Genomic DNA, 7,349 nt, shown 5'->3' with positions numbered 1-7,349 from the left:
GCCAGTTGTTTTCCATCATTGTTCTCTCACCTATCCAAACTGGATAAAGCTTTTGATCCAAATGCCTTATAGCAAAATAGGATATTTCCTCATATGCTAAAATAATCATGATCTAACTCAGTAATACATAACAGTGACACTTATACATATTTTTAAATGAGTGCAGATATGGTTTTGATGTATTCCAAACTTCCAGATGTGCAATTCATTCATTTATGTGAAATATCATAGTTAACCTAAAGTTAACCTAAATTATCCCTCTGTTACTGAAATATAACTCTCTACAACTAGTCATGAAGAGTGGTGGACAATTAAACAGCCAACTGACAGGCAGCAATGTGCAACTCATCCACCACTTTAAACATTCACTTCCTCCACTACCAATACCAGATGCATTGCAGCAACTCACCAAGCCGCCTTCAACAGCACCTTCCAAAACTCATGCAGACGCATGAGAACGCCACCACCTGCAAGTTTCCCTCCAAGTGTGCTGAATTGTAATTGTATCACTGTTGCTGGGTCAAAAACCTGGAACTCCCTTCCAAACAGCACTGTGAATGTACCTACAGCAGATGGATTGCAGTAGTTTAAGGCGGCAGCTCACCACCACCTCAAGGGCAATCAGAGATGGAAAAGAAATGTCAGCTTTGGCAGGAATGAGTAATAAAGAAAAAAAATGTCGGATCTAAAAACTTGACAGGAGCATGTCATGTAAATCTCATGTGAGAACTTATGAATAAACAAGTTACATATACATTTGAAAACTGGATTGCATTTGCATAATACTTTTAAAAAAGAGAGCTTAAATATAAAAAAGTTATGTCTTCCTAAAGCATAGTTAGCATAGTACTGAGTAATCTTTCATATTTAGCAAAGTGTTTGAAGCTTTAGTTGATGCTATACTGATCAAGGCAGTATTGAAAATACTAGTCATTAAAAATTTCACACAAAACAGCTTCTAACTTGCCAAGACTGCCTAAAAAAGTTCCTGAAAGATACTTCTCAGCTTACCTAATAGCTTTGTTCAAAATAAAATTAATCTCTTAACCAGTTCAGTCCCACACTTGCCTAATACTTTCCGGTCAGGAAAATGATTTGTTCCCAGGCTAATCTCACTGCAAATGACCGTTAGGAGATGCAAAGGATTAGTTTGGACATAGTTGATCCTTCCACCTTGCAACAGCATGTGCCCATAGGTGCAACCTTTAGTACTTTCACATTATTCAATTCACTGTATTCTTGAAATATACATAAGAACATAAGAAATAGGAGTAGGCCATTTGGCCCTATTTTTAAACTTCAGCCCCCAGGCCAAAATTCCATTTGTCTTAATTACTTGCTGTATCTGCGTGCTAGCCATTTGTGTTTCATGCACAAGAATGCTTAGATCCTTCTGTGATGCACTCTTTTGGAGTCTCTCTCCATTCAAGTAATAATCTGCCTTTTGATTTTTCCTACTAAAGTGCATGACTTCACACTTTCCTACATTAAATCCTATCTGCCAAGTTTTTGCCCACTCATTCAACCTATCTATATCCCTTGTCTTCATCACAACATGCCCTCCCACCTATTTTTGTATTGTCAGCAAATTTAGATACACTACACTCTGCCCCCTCCTCCAAGTCATTAATATAGATAGTAAATAATTGAGGCCCTAGAACTGATACTTGTGGCACCCCATTAGTTACATCTTTCCAACCTGAAAAAGACTCATTAATCCTGACTCTCTGTCTTCTCAGTGTTAATCAATCCTCAGTCCATGCTAATACATGACCCCAAATACCGTGAGCCCCTATCTTGTGTAATAACATTTTATGTAGCACCTTATCAAATGTCTTCTGGAAATCCAAATACAATACATCTACCGGTTTCCCTTTATCAACTCTGCTTGTTATATCCCCAAAGTACTCTAGCTAATTTGTCAAACATGATTTCCCTTTCACAAAACCATGTTGACTCTGTTTGATTACATTAGGCTTTTCTAAATGACCTGCCATTTCTTCCTTAATGGACCCTAGCATTTTCCCAATGACAGATGTTAGGCTGACTAGCCTATAGTTTCCTGCTATTTGTCTCCCGCCCTTCTTAAGCAGGGGCATCACATGAGTGGTTTTCCAATCCACTGGAACCCTCCTGCAATCCAGTGAGTTCTGGAATATTTGGATCAATACCTCCACTATCTCTGCAGCCACTTCCTTTAAAACCCTTGGATGCAGGCCGTCAGGTCCCAGCGACTTGTCTGCCTTTAGTCCCATTAATTTGTCAAATACTTTGTGCCTCATGATAGAGACTGTTACAAGACCTTTCCTCCCATTAGCTCCTTGCTTATCTGATACCTTTGGAATGTTCATAGTGTCCTCCACTATGAAGACCAATGTGAAATGTTGGTTTAAATTATGTGTCATTTCCCTGTTTCCCGTTATCAATTCTCCAGTTGCATCCTCCAAGGGTTCCATGCTCACTTTAGCCACTCTCTTATATACAGGTAGAAGGTCTTGCTGTTTGTTTTTATATTTCTTACCAATTTACTTTCATAATCAATTTTTTCCCTCTTTATTAGTTTTTTTAATAATTCTCTGCTGCTTCCTAAAAAATTCCCAATCCTCTCGCCTACCATTAGTTTTCGCTGCTTTGTATGCCTTAATTTTTGATTGGATACTCTCCTTGACCGCCATTGTTAATCATGAGTGGTTCATCCTTCTCATCGAGTCTTCTTTTTGGACTGGGATAAATTTTTGCTGAGCCTTATGAATTATCTGCTTAAATATCTGCCACTGCTCATCCACTGACCTTTCCTTTAGTCTGTTTTCCCAGTCCACTTTAGACATCTCTTTATTCTTACCTTTGTAATTGCTTTTACAAGTTTGAGGTTTGAGACCCGAATTGCTGAATTTCAAATTCTACCATGTTGTGATCACTACCCCAAAGAGGATCCTTAACTCTTATTAATCCTACCTCATTACACATTACTAGATCTAAAATAGCCTTTTCCCGGGTTGGCTCTGCAATGTATTGCTCTAAGAAACAATCCCTGATGCACTCTATAAATTTGTATTCCATGTTACCCCTGCCAATCTGATTTGTCCAGTCAATATGCAGATTAAAATCACCCATAACAATTGTAGTGCCCTTCTTACACACCTCCATTATTTCCCAATTTATACTCTGTCCTACAGTGAGGCAACTCTTTGGGGGCCTATAGGTGACTCCCACGTGTGACTCCTTCCCTTGCTATTCCTTATTTCTACCCAAACTGATTTCACGATCTATGGTACTATATCACTACTCGCCACTGCACTGATACCTTCCTTTATTAACAAAGCTGCCCCATCTCCTTTTCATTTTGCCTATTTTTCAGGAACATTGAATACCCTTGAATATTGAGTTCCCAGTCTTGATCACCCTGCAACTATGTCTCTGTAATAGTTATCAAGTCATATCAATATATTTCTATTTCTGCTCCAACTCATCTATCTTGTTACAGATGCTGCATGGTTTTAGATAAAGAGCCTTAAGCTTCGGCTTTTTACCATTATTACTCGTTCTTGTTCTAATTTCTGGTGCACTCTTCTGCTTATATTTTCTGCCCCTTCCTGTCACACTTTGATTATCGTTCACCTCCTCACTACCCTACACTTCTGCTCTCTCATTTCCTTTTGATTTTTTTAAACTTCCCTTCAATTGAACCCTCCCCTACTAATTAGTTTAAAGTTCTACCTACAATCCTAGTTATACGATTCGCAAGGACATTGGTCCCAGCGTGGTTCAAATGAAGCCCCTTCCAATGGAACAACCCTCTCCCCAGTACTGGTGCCAGTGCCCCATTAATCGGAACCCATTTCCCCCACACCAATCTTTGAGCCAACATTTACCTCCCTAATCTTATTTACCCTATCCCAATTTGCACACAGCCCAATTGTAATCTGGAGACTATTACCTTTGTGGTTCTACTTTTTAATTTAGTCCCGAGCTGCTTGTAGAAACTCTTTCCTAGTCCTACCTATGTTGTTGGTACCTACGTGGACCATGACAACTGGGTCCTTCCCCTCTTACTCCCAAGTTCCTCTCCAGACCAGAAAAGATGTCCTTAACCTTGATACCAGGTAGGCAACACAGCCTTCGGACTCTCTGCTGCAGGAAACAATATTTATTCCCCTAACTATGCTATTCCTATTACTACTACATTTCTCTTTTCTCCCCCCACTTGAATGGCACTCTATACCACAGTGCTACGGTCAGTTCATTCATCTTCCCTGCAATCTGTGCCCTCATCCATACTAGGAGCAAGAGCTTCATCTCTATTGGACAAGGGCACTGACTGAGACTCCTCCAAAATTAAATTCTGGATTCCCAAACCTGCCTCACTCACAGTCACACCCACTCGTCCCTGACCATGGACCAAATTTGATGTAATTAAGCTAAGGGGTGTGACTGCCTCCTGAAACACAGTGTCCAGGTAACTCTCCCCCTCCTTGATGTGTCGCACTGCCCGCAGCTCAAACTCCAGCTCATCAACTCTGAACAGAAGTTCCTCAAGCAGCTAACACTTACTGCAGATGTGGCCACCTTGGATCACACCAGCAGCCACCAGCTCCCACATACTACAGCTGCAACACATCGCCTGCCCAGTCATCTGTATTCTATTTAATTAATTAATTTGGATACTAAATATTTTAGAAGTGAATATTTTAACTGTACTCTTCAGCTATATGAACGTCTACTGATTTAAACCATTTAGCCAATCAAAAGAGATATGGAAGAGATACCCACCAATCACCTACTGTTTTCCTGTGACGTCAGACTTCAGCCCTGACAGGTAGAAACAGATTGAAGGGGCTCTCTGCCACCTGTTTTTATCTCCTGTCACCACTACCCTTTTCACACAGGTCCATTCTCCATGTGCTCCCAGCTCTCCTCTCACTGTTTCAAACTGGGAAAATCCCGGCTCTCCTCTCACTGTTTTAAACTATGAAAATCCCGGCTCTCCTCTTGCTGTTTTAAACTGTGAAAATCTCAGCTCTCCTCTCACTGTTTTAAACTAGGGAACTGTGAAATTCCCGGCTCTCCTCTCGTTGTTTTAAACTGTGAAAATCCCAACTCTCCTCTCACTGTTTTAAACTGTGAAAGTCCCAGCTCTCCTCTTGCTGTTTTAAACTGTGAAAGTCCCGGCTCTCCTCTGACTGTTTTAAACTGTGAAAATCCCGGCTCTCCTCTCACTGTTTTAAACTGTGAAAATCCCAGCTCTCCTCTCACTGTTTTAAATTGTAAAAATTCCAGCTCTCCTCTTGCTGTTTTAAGCTGTGAAAATCCCAGCTACCCTCTCGCTGTTTTAAACTGTGAAAATTCCGGCTCTCCTCTCCAGTTTGGAATTGTAAATTGTGACTGCAATCATAACTTAATTTGACATAGATGTCAAAACACTTACAGCAGTATTTGGAGAACAAGTCTGTACTGGAGTGTTGCTTTGGGCGCATTAGAGTGCTTAAGTTGGAGTTTGAATGAGGGAGTTCAGTGTAGCTGCCTCTTACTTTGCTACAGGAGAAGAAGCAGATTGGGAGTCCATAAAGCAGTGGAGAGAGGGAACCAAGAGTTTACTGATTAAACCTGAAAGTGACATCACAGGAATCTCATAAGTTGGTTGGTTGGTAAGTATAGACCTTTCCGGTCTCAGCACAGAAGAGTTGATTGGTGGGTGACAAGTGAGTATATTATACCATACTGTAGTAAACACTTTAATTTAAGGTATGTCAGTGTAGCTCAGCCATGTGAAACGTGCATCCTGCAGGATGTCGGAAGTCGTATAGGCACAAGGTGCCCTTGATGACTACGTCTGCAGAAGTGTCACTAGCTACAGAACTTGAGTTCCAAGCTGTGGAACTCGAGCGGTGGCTGGAGTCACTGTGGCGCATCTGCAAGGCTGAGGATTACGTGGATAGCATGTTTAGAGAAGCGGTCACATCACAGCTCAGAAATACGCAAGCAGAGAGGGAATGGGTGACCACCAGAGTATCTAAGAGAAACAGGCATGTAGCACAGGAGTCCCCTGAGGCTATCTTGCTCTCTAACCATTTTTCCATTTTGGATACTGCTGAGCGAGATGGTTCTTCAGAGGACTAGCAAGAGCCAAGTTTATGGCACCATGGATGACTCAGCTGCATAGGAGGGGGGATGGAGGAGTGGAATTGATATCATGGTAGGGGATGCCACAGTTAGGGGAGCAGACAGGCATTTCTGCAGCTGGAGTCATGACTCCAGGATGGCACATTGCCTCCCTGGTGCCACAGTCAAGGATATCACAGAGTGGCTGCAGAACTATCTTCTGGGGGAGGGTGAACAGCCAGAGGTCGTGGTCCACATTGAGACCAATGACATAGGCAGGAAAAGGGATGAGATCCTGAAAGCAAATTTTAGGGAGGTAGGAAAGGAATTAAAAAGCAGGGCCTCAAGAGCAGTAATCTCAGGATTATTCTCAGTGCTAGTCAGCATAAGAATAGGAAGATTGAGCAGTTCAACACATGGCTGGAGAAATGCATTAGGAGGGAGGGCTTTAGATTTCAACAGGAGGATCAGCATCCAACAGAGGGCGGTAGTGAGAAATGACTGAGAAGCATTCTGGGAGAAGTCAGCGCAGTCACTGTAACTCAGAAAGGGATCGAGGAGGACCCACTGTCAAAGAACGGAATAGCCCCAAACATTAAATTGCTGTAGTGCTTCCATCCCTCCGTCCTCCTCAAACCAAAAAAAAAGAGAGAGAGGAAGAGGCAGTACCTTCAGGAGTGCACCAGACCTGCAAGGGACACTCTTCTGAAAGTGGATTTTAAAAAACGCAGCTGATTGGTGAGTAAATCCTGGTGAGTTTTTATTTTCTATCTATTAAAGTAATTCATTGCTTAATACTGAGGTAGGAGCCTAAAAAAATGTATAGAGTAGTACTGTACAAGTATAATTAGTCAAGAAACAAGGTTCCTAGCTAACATAAAAAAGGCCCCAAGCTAGTGTACTTTTTAAGGGAGTAACTAGCTTAATCAAGAGGGATGTCATGGCAGGAGAACTCAGACCCATGATATGCTCCTCCTGCAGGATGTGGGAAATGAGGGACGCTTCCAGCGTCCCTGGTGACCATGTGTGCGGAAGGTGTGTCCAAGTGCAGCTTCTAGCTAATCGGATTTCGGAGCTGGGGCTGCGGATGGACTCATTGTGGAGCATCTGCGATGTTGAGCAAGTCGTGGATAGCACTTTTAGCGAGGTAGTCACACCGCAGGTGAAGATTACGCGGGCAGAAAGGGAATGGGTGACATCAGAAACAGTAAAAGACTCAGGAAGGTAGTGCAGGAGTCCCCTGTGGTCAT

Source organism: Carcharodon carcharias, chromosome 16 (genome assembly GCF_017639515.1).
Source record: "Carcharodon carcharias isolate sCarCar2 chromosome 16, sCarCar2.pri, whole genome shotgun sequence".
Taxonomy (NCBI): Eukaryota; Metazoa; Chordata; class Chondrichthyes; order Lamniformes; family Lamnidae; genus Carcharodon; species Carcharodon carcharias.
The sequence above is the reverse complement of the archived record's forward strand: the minus strand, read 5'-3'. Positions refer to the sequence as shown.